General features: G+C 40.5%; 1 pseudogene; it reads left to right on the top strand.

Annotated features, from left to right (window-relative positions):
* Positions 1–8,653: 8,653 nt before the first annotated feature.
* On the top strand, positions 8,654–12,592 carry LOC107137602 (annotated as a pseudogene).
* The last annotated feature ends 1,898 nt before the right edge of the window (positions 12,593–14,490 follow it).

The raw sequence follows: 14,490 nt of genomic DNA, 5'->3' as shown, positions 1-14,490 counted from the left end.
AGATGACACTAGAGGAATCTACATAACAAACTGCCTTTTATTTGCTGCCTCCTCCTCCTCCTCCTCCTCCTTCTTCTTCTTCTTTTTCTTTTTCTTCTTGAATGCATTACAGTTCTTATTACACATATAGAGTACAATTTTTCATATCTTTGTATATAGAGTATGTTCACACCAATTCATGCCTTTATACATGTACTATTTTTTGCATTATAATTCTTATTACACATATATACCACAATTTTTCATATCTGTTTATATATAAAGTATGTTGACACCCAATTCGAGTTTTCATACATGTACTTTGTATAATGATGTCCATCACATTCTACCATTCTTGCTAATCCCCTGCCCCCTCCCTGTCCCTCCCACCTCTCTTCTCTATCTAGAATTCATCTAATCTCCCATGCTCCCCCTTCCTACCCTACTATGAGTCAGCCTCCTTATATCAGAGAAAACATTTGCCATTTGTTTTTTGGGGATTGTCTAACTTCCCTTAGCATTATCTTCTCCAACGCCATCCATTTACCTGCAAATGCCATGATTTATTTGCCTTCTTGCAATTTGCCCACCTATGAAGTCTAATTTCCTTTCCTTTGTCATGTCACTTCTCTAAAAATGTACTGTTCTTTGCTGAAAAATGCTATATAACTGGTCTAAAACCTCCTTTGAGATTTTTCTCATTTTACTCATTTTTCCCCTTTGTATCTATTTCCTGGGTATACATGTTAATAAACTTCTGTTTGTTTTTCTCTTGTTAATCTGTCTTTAGCTACAGAGGCCCATGCCAATGAACCCAAGATGGGTAAAGAGAAAAGATGTTTTTCTTTCCGTACATTAACTTCATGGTATGTATTGAAATAAGGTAGCATGAGTCTCTGAGCTTCACTTTTTGTTTTTCATAGCTATTACCATTGTAGTTCCTTTGCCTTTCCATATATATTTAGAATCAGCTTGTTTCTACAAAAAGGAAACAACAACAACAAAACTGCTAGAATTTTGATTGGAATTATGTTGATGTAACAATCAATTTGAGAGAAATTGACTTCTTAGCATTTAAACTTCTAATCTGCATATTGCTTCACTAATTTAGTCCAAGCTTTTTCATTAGTGAATTTTAGTCTTCAATAAGTGGAACTTATAATGTTCTTGTTTTTTTTTTTTATAATAGTTGTAGATGAACACTATACCTTTATTTTATTTATTTATTTTTATGTGGTGCTAAGGTTCGAACCCAGTGTCTCACCCGTGGTAGGCAAGCACTCTACCACTGAGCCACAACCATAGCTCTACTTACAGTATTTTGAAAAAATACTACCTAGGTATTTCATGTTTTCTTGTTGCTTTGGTGATATAAATGATATTGCTTCTTAAATTTGAATTTCTAATCATTCATTGCTTGCATATGCAAATACAATTCATTTTTGTATATTAACCTATATCCCCCAAACTCGGTCATCTGGTTAGTTCTAATATCATCCTTTAACATTTGTTGGGATTTTTTCTATGTAGATATTCTTGTAATTTGCAAACAGAGACAATTTTTGGATTTACTTTGTAATCTATGCATTTTATTTCCTCTTACTCAATTGCATTGCCTGGAATCTCCAGAGCAATGTTGAATCATTTTGTGATAGACACGTTAATTTGAAGAAAGGTTCCATCATCCCTATAAGATGAAGGTAGGATTGCTATCTTCTTCTAAGGAGTTTGCTGTTGTTTTGGTTTTTGAGGGGTTCTGGGGATTGAACTCAGGGCCTGTGTATGCTAGGCAAGCACTCTACCACTGAGCTACATCCAAGTCTTCATTTTTATTCTGAGACAGGGTCTCACTCAATTGCCCAGGCCTCCAACTTGCCATCCTCCTTCTTTAGCCTCCTGAGTAGCTGAGATTATAGGTATGTGTCACTACCTCCTATGGAACCTCAATTCTGAGAAAACAGCTGTGGATATTCAGCTCATTAATAACAATACTTAATACCTATTTGACCACCTGCTGTGTAGAAGCCCCAGTACTCTGCCATTTACATATATTATTTCATTTGCTCCTTAAACCAGCCTTGTGAAATAATATCATTAACCTTATTTTTTAATTGAAGCATCTGAGGTCCAAAGAACTTGGCAGATTTGTCTCAGATAACACAGATGTCTTTTTCAAATGGTGAATTCACATCCTTTGCTTGCTATGTCCAAAGCCCATGTTCTTCTCATTATACTATCCTGCTTTTGGTCCCAATCATTTTTAGCTGATATCAAGCTTGTCTATATGCGTGAATGGCCCTTGTAGAAGCTATGAAAAATTATTGGCTACCTGGGTTCCCTCAAGCCAGCTGAAAGTGAATCTCAGGCTGGGGCTAGGACTGGGACTTGCCAGTCTTTTTTAAACTCCCCATTTGATGTTGAAGTTTAGTTGAGAACAATGGACCTTCTGTCCCTATAAAGTGGGCCTGATGATCTGGGGTGCTTGTTCCTGCCCTTATTGCACAATGATCTGTGGTGCCTGCTCCCTGCATTTGGAAGAAACGTGTAATGAATACTTAGCAGGCGGCAACTGCTACAGCTGCTTCAGGCTGGGGAGGCTCAGGGCTATAAAAGGCAAAGCTTTCTCCTTCATTTATTAAATGCTAGTAAATCCAAGGAGTGTGTCATGGTATTTTAGCATCAACTTATCACACATGTTTGTGCTGGCTTACAGTTGAAATCCTGATGAAAAACAGGTGGGATTCCTCAAAGACACTGTTAAGGGCTTAATGGGTTACAAAGGGATGCTAATGAAAAAGTTTGATGAGAGGAAAATTGCCATTTCAGAGGATATGGTGGGCTCTGATTCCTCAGACGGATTTGGCCTGCTGGAGTATCTTTCAAAGCAGAAAGCAGCACTCCTTGCTGCACTGTGGGAGGCGAGAGCATCCCTGCAATGTGCTCCTGGAGTGGTCTAGATGTGGAACCTTCTCTCCAAAAAGAGCATTTTGAGGTCTGAGGCTGAATCCTTAGCAGATAAAATGATTACATTTTTAGATTAGTTATTACTAAAGCTTTAAGATGCCTATAGAAAGTATCCTACTTCAAATATGAGATATAATATTGATAATATCACCTTATTTGAAAATTTGCTATCACATGGGTCAAACCAGTTGGGTAATCATTTTAACCTTTGTTTTTCTAATTATAAGAGTAAAATTGGCTGGGCACGATGGCAAACACCTGTAATCCCACCAGCTCAGGAGACTGAGGCAGGGAGATGGCGAGTTCAAAGCCAGCCTCAGAAAAAAGTGAGGCCCTGGGGCTGGGGATGTGGCTCAAGCGGTAGCGCGCTCACCTGGCATGCGAGCGGCCTGGGTTCGATCCTCAGCACCACATACAAACAAAGATGTTGTGTCCACCAAAAACTAAAAAATAAATATTAAAAATGTCTCTCTCTCTCTCACTCTTTCTTAAAAAAAAAAAAAAGTGAGGCCCTAAGCAACTCAGTGAGACCCTGTCTCTAAATAAAATACAAAATGGGGCCAGGGGTGTGGTTCAGTGGTCAAGTGCCCCTGAGTTCAATCCCCAGTATAACCTTGCCCCCCCCAAAAGGAGTTCCATCATGAAAAATTCAGAAAATGCAGAACAGTAGCCCAAGGTAAGACTAAGGAAAATTTTTGCACGACTAATACTATGATAGAACTTTCCCATACATCACCCCATTTAGTCCTTACAACAGCTCTGTGGGGAGAGGGGAAGCCAGTATTTCTATTTTCAGATAAGAACACTGAAGCTTAAGGACATTTAATGATTTGCACAGAACTCCCATGGAGGCAGGTGGTCTGGCCCCCAAGCTCCTTCTTATCCCCATGATACTTCAGCAACCATAATACATTTTGGAATATTTTATTATAGACTTTTTTTTTTGGTCAAATGAGTATTTTTATTTATTTATTTATTTTTGTTGTTCTTTGTTTTCCTGGTGCCAGGGTTAGGGCTGGGGGTATAGCTCAGTGGTAGAGCACTTGCCTAGCATTAGTAAGCCTGGGTTGGAACCCTAGAGAAAAGACATACAAATTTATTACCTGTAGTGGGAGGGAACAATCACAGGAGAGTGAGTACCCATTAATCCCAGAGATTTAGAAGTTTATATACCTTCTTCATAGGAGACAGGAAAGTTAAAGGGGTCGGGGGAGACATAGGCAATTTAGAGAGAGTACATAATTTCTAGGGGAGATGAATGGACCCAGAGAACAAAATACTTCTAGGCTCTGGGTGTGGCGTCAACTCTAATCTTCCTTCCTGTGATATAAATCATCTCCCTTTGGTGATTAGATGTCTGGGAAAATAATTCACAACTGAGTATCTTCTGGGGGATCTAGCCTTTAAGTAGTTAGGGAAACTCAGAGAAAGACCCTCCTTTCGCATCACAAGAGTCCAGAGGGTGAGAAATGGGTGTGAGAGTCAGAGTTGTCTGATCCTGCTTCTTCAGTTCAAAGTACTGAGTATGTCTAAGTTCTGTCACTGAAAGTCTGAGAAGTTCCCAGAGAAAGGACACTTTTTCTAAGTCAGTGCCTCAGTAAGCTGACCCATCTGGGTCACCAGAAGAGAGGTCACTGGAGGTTCTAGGAGTTCCCAGAAATGGGAACCTCATCTCAGGACAAGCAGTGTCTGGCCTTTGTTAGGGAAAAGAATTTCAGCACATGCCAGTCAGAGACACACAAAGGTGTATTTAGGAAAGCAGAGATACACTCAAGGAAGAATGGTGGCCATCTCCAAAAGGAGAGACAGCCTAACATTTTGATGGGATGTTTGAGTTTCGTACTTTTGAACCCATGAAAAATCCACTTTTGCAGGCTGAGGGTGTGACTCTGTGCTAGAGTGCTTGCCTATTGTGTATAAGGCCCTGGGTTCAATACCCAGCATGCGCGCGCGCGTGCACGCACACACACACACACACACACAAGTCCAGTTTCACTTCCAGTTCTTTTTTTTTCCTTTTAATATAACTTTATAATAGGAGAAATTTTCCACTTAAGTTTGAGCCTTTGAGCATGTACTTGGCAGGTGACACACTGTTTGAGCACTGGCCTTTCAGGGAGTTCCTTCCTCCCAGGTAGAGTTTATCTTGGCAAACTTGGCTGTTGACAAAACCGGGGGCAAAGGGCAAATCACTCTGGAAAGGAGTCTGTTGCTGGGAATGCTAGGATGGCAGAGCCAAAGGGGAGTAAAGAACTGGGTCTTCCCACCACACACTGAGGCAACTCAGAATGTTTTTTGTTTGTTTGTTTGAGATAGGATGATATGGGATATAGAAAAGGGTGACCTTCCCACTGTTCTATGTAAATCCAGCAAGAGGGAGCGGGGTCCTTGCTGGGTTGCTGGGGGCGGTGCTGTGGAGCATCCTCCCAACCTACCCCTGTAGGCTGAGCAGGCCAAGACTGTGGGGGGTGAGGCAAAGAAACTGATGGACTAGAAACAGGCCCCAGGAAGACAATGGCAAGCTGTAGAGAAGCAAGGCAGGACTGGATTTCTGACCACCAGGGAAAGAGCAGACACCACGTTTGCTTTAGGACCTTGCACAACTGAAAATTCATGACACTTCCTGATCCAAGATGGTAGAAGTTGGCAAAATCTCTTTAATCACTTCTGTTTCAGGTGAAAGAGGCAAAACCCACTTGCACGTTTCTCCGGGCAAGGTCTTGGCTTGGCTTCCTTCACTTCACAATAGATTCATTGACCCACGCTGCAGTCTGTGGGTGGGTGGCTGGGGACCACAAACGTGAATCTTCACAGGACAGAGTAAACATTTCTCACTGTGCATTGGGATCCCCTGCTTTCTTTCAATTTAAGAGCTTTGCTAATTAACTCCAAGGGCTTCCGGTGGGCGAGTAGCCCCCAGCACTCTGCAAATGGCCCTGTGTTTTCCTCCCTTTCATATCTTAACCCCATGATTTTGGGCTGGAGAATAAAGGAAGGAAAATCTGAAATGTTTTCTCTTACATTCAAAGCCCAGATTCCTACAGGGGAGAATTTAAAACAAACCCCTCTTGGACTTTCAGCAGAAGTGGACAGCAGTATCCCTGCTCAGAAATCTGCAGGTGAAGGACAGAGTAAGAGAGAGTCTGTTTCTCATTAGAATTCTTGGCAAAGCCTTTTGAGGCGCATCTGGAAAAGAAAGGAGAAAGACTGTCAGTAAGGTTTGTTTAATAAGCCCCTTCTCCCTCACGTCTGTTGGCTTGCCCCTCTGCAGGTCATCTGGGACCAGCTTTCCCAATCCCTCTATCCTCCCTCGTGTGTCTGCACATAATCTGGGTATATTGAAATAAAGTAGAGGATCCAAATAAGGAAAACCCCTTCACCTTCATTTTTCTAAATGTCAAATAAAGTTCTCCCCTTGACAATCTCACTTACACAGATGCAGTGGAGCTCAAGGGGAATGATAAGGATCCCTTGTATTTATTGTGCAGATTTATAGTTTCCAGGGCAATGCCTTAGCTCAGCCATTGCTTTCAGATGAGCACCACAACCTTTGCTGGCAGTAGCATATCTTCACTTTACACATAGGAAAAATAAACAACGACAACAAAATAACCCTGAACCCAGAGAGTAGGTGCCTTACACAAAGTTTCACATACAGGGGGAGCCAGAGTTGGGACTGAACAGGATACCTATCTACCACAGGGTATAGTAGATCAGACCATTTCTCAAGGCATGTCACCTTTCCTGGATGTCTCAGGTCTTGGTTTAAATGTTGCTTCCTCCAGGAAGCCCTCTCTGATCCAACCCCACCCTCAGGTTAAGTTAGGTCGCCCTAACATAATAGAGGGATCAGAAAAGCTGGACCCGCTTGACCTATAGAGGGAAAAGCTGACAAACATGAGAGGGGAGAGAAGAGCTTATTAAATAAACCTCACTGACAGTCCTTCTCTCTCATTTTCCAGATGTGCCTGGAAAAACTTTCCTAAGGATTCTAATGAAAAACAGATTGCACAGGTTAGCTGGCTCTGCACTTTTTCATCACAATTTTTAATTGGAATTTTTGTGATTATTCAGTTAATATTTTCCTCTCCAGCAAGACTGTAAGCCCTCTGAGAGCAGGAACTGCATCCACCTTGTTCAGCCTCGTATCTGCATCACCCAGTACAGTGTTAGTGTGTACACATGCGTAGACACACACACAGTGTTTGTGTAGACACAGTGTTTGTGAATTGAACAAATGAATGATGCATTGCCCAACACAGTTGCGACAGCTGAACCTAGACCAGCTTCTGTGCCTTCTTTGTGAGCTCCCCAATGAAGGGTTTACTAAAGAAATTTCTGGAGATTCTGTTACGCTTCTCATTGATTCTAATTATGTGAAAACATTTTGCTAAACTCTAAGTTCCTAAAAAATTGGAGATCAGAAGACTGAATCATGATATTCTACATGCCACAGGTCTAGTGAGCAAGAGGGATGAATAGACCATGGGTGCCTGGGTGATGGCTGGTGTGCTGATAATAAGAAGAATTCACCAACACACACACAAAAAAAAGCATTTAAGAGTTTAATGGAGGAAGATCCACAGCAAGGGTGTAGTGGAGATAGTACAAAGATGTCTGCTCATGGACTGAGAGGGGATCTGGATTTATATGAACTTCTGAGTTCCTTTTCACCTCTGGTGGGCTTTGTGCTAGAAGAGGTTTATGCTAAACAAGGAGTGATTGACAGATTCCTGTGCCTTGCCCATAATGCTTATTGTGTAGGTGCCAAATGCTTGTTCTCAGATTTTACATTAGATGCATGAGATGCAAATAATATATATGGGGTCTTTTTTTTTTTTGAGTTGTAGATGGACACAGCACCTTTATTTCATTTATTCATTTTTATGTGGTGCTGAGGACTGAACCCAGTGCCACACACATGCCAGGCAAGTGCTCTACCACTGAGCCACAACCCCAACCCTGTATGGGGTCTTAATAGGAGCTTTCTTTTCTTAGGTTACTTTTGGTCAAACTTGGGGGTTTCCATGCATTCCCCTTCTCGGAATGGTTGGTCAATTTTTTGAATAACAGGATCTTGCTGTTTATACTTAATGGAAGTTAGCTCCTCCAATAACCCAGTTAGGCAGGATGAAAGAGACATCCTTAGGCTCATATCAGCTCTGCTAATCGAGGTGGGTGGGGCCTGGGACCAGGGTCCCTAATCTATCCTACCTCACCCAACACTATGGATCCCAAGATGATCTTTCAGAACATTCTCTCATCCTTGAGAATGATCATGTGATGGCCAAATGGGGAGAGGAAAGGTTGGTAACAACAAGGACAGAGACCTGAGGAAGCACAGAGCTTGAAGCCATTGTACTTACATGTCCAGAATTCCTCCCCTTGGGTTCTGAGCATTTGTGGAAAGCTCTTGATCTTCAGCATGTGGAGGCCCAGCCAGAGGCTTTCAGAAACTCTGAGGTATTCCATTTCTGTGTGTCAGAACTGTATGAGCTATTGAGGGAAGGGGAGTGTGCAATACAGTTTCAGAATTAATACAAATGAGTTCTAACCAAAACTGTCCCCTCCTGCTCGTCAGGGTGGTTCTCCATTCGGCCGACCTGATTTCCTCAGGATCAGCTTATGAATTCCAATGAAACAAACTTCCTTCCCTGGAAACAAACAGAGATTGTCTTGCCACCTTGCTAATCTCTATGTAAACCTCCGCATGGGGCAGCAGGATGCAAGACAAGCATTTCACCAGGAAGAGCTTGCTTCAACAGACAGGTGGGTTTATAAGACAGTTTTTTTAGTAGACATCATAAAAGACTGTTGTCATGTTCAGTGCCCCCAGATCTAATGTTGTATGATTTTTATTTATTTATTTATTTATTTATTTATTTATTTAATCAGCAGAACTAGCAGGGGAGAATAAGGGTTCTGAATTACCCTAAGGGAAGACTGTTGCATTCCTGCCAGGGATCTGAGAGAATGTGCTCTGGTCACTTTAAGCTAAAAGTGATCATCACCCAATGCAGCCCTGAAAAAATCTGTGGAACTGCTTTAAACAGTAACTAATTGGAAACGATCTTGGATATTCTATACTCTTTCATTACGGTTACCCCTGGCTGCTTTATCTACAGTTCAGACAGAGCTGGCAGCTGGAAAGTGCGGGGGTGGGGGGGGGGTTGGGGAGATTGCTCCTAGAGGCCGGATGGAGCCTTTGCCAAAGGCTGACTGTCTCAGGGCTTCAGAGGAGAGCCACGTCTGGGAGCCCCCCTCCTGGCCTTCCTGGATGCCTGGGGACCTCCTGAGTGAGGAGAGAAAGCACATTTTCCCTGTGGTATCATATACCTTTCAGAGCCGTGCTTTTAGCAGAAGGCCTTTGCTTTTCTGGGCTTGGTCTTTTGAAGCCACTGCCAGATGAAATCAGTTCTGCTGTGTCCAGAGGGGACATTAGACAGATCATTATATTCTGAGCTTTTTACCATGGCTGCATTCCTCACAGGAATGTGTGTCTTTCTATGATTGGGCAGGCCTGATCTTGGCTTGCAGCACTTATTGGTACCTGCCTCATTCATCATGGTATCCCTGGTGACAAGCACAGTACCGAACCTCTAGTGGACACTCAAGAAATATGTGGTGTAGACAGTCAATGTTGTGTGTATATTAGTCCCACGACTGCCAAGAAAATATAAGAAGTTGTGGTGGGTGTCATAGGTACCTGGGAGCAGGGAGAGTCAGGATGGGTTATGTTCATTTATCCCAGGGAGATGCAGGTTTTCTCAGAAAAAGGGTACAGAAGAAAGAGGTGAGGGCCCTGGGAACCAAGTACCCCCCTCCCATAAGTCTTCCTCCTTTATCAGTGAGCAAGAGCTCAAAGGACAGATTTACTTTTCTGTCATTCATCTGGACTGTATAATTTCATTACTTGTGTAAACAGAATATCCTCTTCTTACTCCAAGGAATGTTGGGGTGATAAATGGCAAGGACAAGGTACTACACAGAGTCTGGACTTTGATGACAAAACCAATCCCTCCCAAGAACCATGCCTGGGAGCTGCCCAGTACTCTTAGAAAGAACCACACAGTTAACTGTTCTCAGGTTAGTGAGGGCAACAGCCCCTAGTGACCTTATCTCCCCAGCGTGCTCAGACTCCCGGACACCAAGAGCACCCCTGTCTAAAGAGGCACAAACTAAAGCAGGTTTAAGAGTAAGCTGTGGCCTTCTGCACGTGTGGGCTTGCTCAGCCAGGAGTGTTGGGTGAGGGATCCTTTGTCACGTTCTTTCCTCTTACAGATAATATATTTGCCTGAGAAAACAGCCTTGAAAACTAGTCATTTTAGCTTTCTTTTTTCAAATGAGAAGATTAAACAAAAAAACTTTGGGGACAAACTTGAACATATAAACTTTAAATAACATAGATGGAAAGTCAAATAGTACTAAGGAAATACTGCTCATGATTTCTTGGCTGCCTTTTTAACAAATTATGTCAAGTGATTGACTTACCAATCTAAAAATAACATTGATTGAGTTTCTTTGAGGATTTTGTATATTCTTCAAACAGAATTTTGTTAATCAAAGTATAGTTATTGTAAAACATCCTGCAATTAAGAGTCCATCTAAGGCCATGCCCTCTTTTCTGAAAGATAATTTTAATTTAGTGACATATCAATAGCATCTTTAGGAAAAGTGATCCTCTCTAATTATTTAAATCTTTTCTTCTTTCAAGAACAGGCTTGATGCTGGAACTCCCTGCATGCTAACGAGGTCTTTCAGAGGGCAACTTCCTTCTAGGGTCTTAGTTCCTGAAGCATATCATGTCCCTGCTAAGCTCTGGGTTCAGTCTCTAATCCTTTCGATGAGTAAAGAATGTGTTTATATTTAATAGAGACAGAGAAGACTGACCTGGGCCAGAGAATTTGTCTTTGGGGAATATTATTGGACTATACAAACTGCATAAAAAGTTAATTTCTGAAATTACAGGCACAGAGACTTCTGTCGTGGTGTACCATTGTTGTTTATGAAGTTTCAACAGTTCTGGAAAGAAAAGCTCTTTTAACTGGAAAGTCATGGGTGGAATGACAATACTGTAATTTCCATTTATTAAGTTATAGATGGTTCCCAACTTACAGTGGTTTGACAGGATTTTTCAACTTTACAATGGTGTAAAAGTTATGCATGTTCACTATTCACAATAGCTGACCTGGACTCTGTGCAGATGCCCACCAAAAGATGAAAGGGTAAAGGGAATGTGGTCTATATATACACAATGGAATATTATTCAGCCATAAAAAGAATAATATTCTATTATTTACAGCAAAATGAATGGAACTAGAGGAGGTGAAATAAGTCAGATGAAGAAAGGCAAACTCTACAGGTTCTCTCTCATACATGTTTTTTTCAAGTCAATCAAAATGTATCATAGTGATTACTAGAGGCTGTAAAGTATGGGAGGAGGGAAGAGAGTGGGAAGTTAGATAACAGGTACCCAAACAGATAAAAATAAGGAAGTCTAGTGTTCTGTAGAACAGTGGGCAGCTGTAGTTCACAATAGCCTATTGTACATTTTGTGAATAACTAGAAGAGAAGGGTTCAAAGGCTCAAAACACAAAGTAATGATAAGAAGATAGAAACATTAATTACTCTGAAATGATCAGTACATATTGTATACGTATATTAAAATAACATTCTGTATCTCATAAATATGTATGAGCATTATGTGTTCATCAGGAATAGTAAAAATGTTTTAGGAGATAGAAATGTTGACTACCCTGATTTGATCATTACACACTGAGGACATTTATCATATTATCACACAATACCCCATAAATTTGGACAACTAAAAAAAAGGGATGCTCATTCAATAGAAACCATATTTTAAGTTTGAATTTTGATCTTTTCCCAGGCAAGGAATATGAAATCTAATTCTTTCTTGATGCCTGTGGGGCAATAAGCACAGCTCTGTCAGCCACACACTCACAAGGGAAAGTCACCAGTACTGTTGCCATCTACGATGGTTGGTAAGGTAGGTGTACTAAATGCATTTTCAACGTATTTGGGCTTATTTAGAGGCAACCTATTTTAAGTCCAGGAACATCTGCATTTCCTTTTATTGTATGACAAGCATTCTGCAAAGGACCTTAAATCCATTAGCTAAATCTTTTTTCTTCGTCTTTAGGATTAAAATTTGAATTCATTTACTTTCAACCTTGTCTTTCCAGGAATCTGTATCCCACAAGTTTTGTTATGTAGTTCTTTCATAGCTGTAATTTTTATGAAGAATTTCTGTTTAAAATTCTTGTTCTCAGCCCCTCCTTCTAGTGGCTCTTGGGACCATGCACATCCTCACGTGAAGCAGACCAAGATCAAGACCCCCCATGGTAAAAAAATTGGTCAAAGAAAGAGTGATATATGAAAAAGAAGCAAAACAACTGGAAGAGAAGATTTTAAAAAAATGAAAGCTGAATGTGGCAAAAATGATGACCTTAAAAAGTAGGCAGAGATCCTGCAAGAGTCCCGGATGATGACCCCAGATTGCTATCACAGGTTAGATGCTGCATATTGTGATCTTCAACAGATAATAGAAACTGAAAAAGACTTGGAATCAGTGGAGGGTTCTAAAGAAGCACTTTGAACACTGAATTCAGTGAGATTAGAACCCTGAAACTTTTCTGAACATGGTAGTTTTTGCATTAAATCCTGGGCTCTATTCTGTAATTCTTGATCACTGCTGTAATATGAGTTTAATTCTTTTTATGCAATGCGTATTTTTTTTTCTTTGCATGATTTAATCTGTCAAATAAATGAATTCTTCTAAAAATGAATTTCTATTTAACCTACAATATATCTAGGGGCATGTTTATTTCTAACAATAGCATTTTCACATAAAATACAATTTTATGCTATAAATTATTTGACATTTGTTGAGCCTTTCTTTTTGCTAAAATGATCAACATGTGCTTGGAAACAATACAGATTTTCTATTTGGTGCAGGCTGCCATGTGACTATATTGGATCAGGTTACTAAATTAACTCTTCCTATCTTACATATCTTGACTCTTTTTTTTTTTTGCCTGCTTGATTTATAGTCCCTGATAAAGGAATATTAATAAGTGCCACTGTGATATAAAACATCCAACTTCTCTTTATAACTTGGTCATGTTAGGCATATACAAAGTAACAATTGTTTTATCTTTTTCAGGGGATATTGTTTTTATAATTTTGCATTATCCTTGATTCTTTCTCATAATGCTTTGGGCTTTAATTTTATTTGCTCTAATATAAATGTTGCTAGACATGCACGTTACTTTCCTAGGACCACCACAACAAATTATCACAAACTGGGTGGCTTCATCCAAACAGAAATTTATTCTCTCACAATTCTGAATTCAGTGAGATTAGAACCCTGAAATTTTTCTGAACATGGTGGTTTCTGCATTAAATCCTGGGCTCTGAAATCAATATGTTGGCAGAGCCATGCTCAGTCCATACACTCCAGGTGAGGCGCCTTCCTTGTCTCTCCCAGTGCCCAGCAGCTCAACTGCTGTGTCCCTGCCTCCCCCAAAACATGGCCATCTTCCTATGCATCTGTGTGCCTTTTGTCTCCTGATAAGGACATGAGTCACATGGAATTAAAAGCTCTCCCTATTCTCTATGACCTCACCTTTGCTAATGACATCTGCAATGACTATTTCCAACTAGGTTAACTTGTGGGGTACTGGGGGTTAGGACTTCAACCTGTCCTTTTGGAGGACACAATTCAATCCCTAGCAATATGTTTCTTTTTGGTTAACATTGGAACAATATATATTTTTCTTGCTTTTTATGTACAATCGCTTTTGTTTTCTCTTTAGGGACATCTCTTGAAAACTTTGTTCATTCATTTTATATAATCTGATAGCCTGCCTTTTAATTAGTCATCTGTTTATACTTATTGTCATGGCAGATATTTTAACTTATTTTTGCCATCTTTTGTTTTCTATTTACCACCTCACTGCTTCATTTTTCTCTCCTTTCCAGATGTCTTAGCCCAGACTGCTTCAGAAAAGCAGACTCTGAGATAAGGGCTTGTGGGCAGCTGGTTTATTTTAGGAAACAATTCAAGGAATAGGAGTGGGGAGGGGCTGGGGAGAAAAAAACAGCTGATCACCACAATGGGTAAACAGGGCTCCCTCCACTATGAGCCCCAGGAGATGCATAGACCACATCTCAGCCTTGTCTATGCAGATGCTGATACTGTTTTTTGAATGCAGATATGCCATTTTAATTTTTTATTTCTATATTCTATATCATTGTTATATGTTTGAAGTAGAGGATATTTCACACAGGGTGAATTTATACTACCATTTGGCTGCCTATCATTTAACTTGACATAATCCCACGAAGCACTTTATTCATCATTTTAAAAATGCAGAAATAGAGGATGAGAGAAGTGAAGTAATTTGCCTGAAATCACACAGATGAAAAGTGATGGAACCCAAACTCAGTCTGATTTATTTAACTCCACAACCATTCCTTCCAACCAGAACTCCACCAACTTGTGTGGTATTGTCATGGCATATA

The sequence above is a fragment of the Marmota marmota genome, unplaced genomic scaffold (genome assembly GCF_001458135.2).
Source record: "Marmota marmota marmota unplaced genomic scaffold, marMar, whole genome shotgun sequence".
Lineage (NCBI taxonomy): Eukaryota > Metazoa > Chordata > Mammalia > Rodentia > Sciuridae > Marmota > Marmota marmota.
This window is presented reverse-complemented; position numbering and strand designations above follow the sequence as displayed.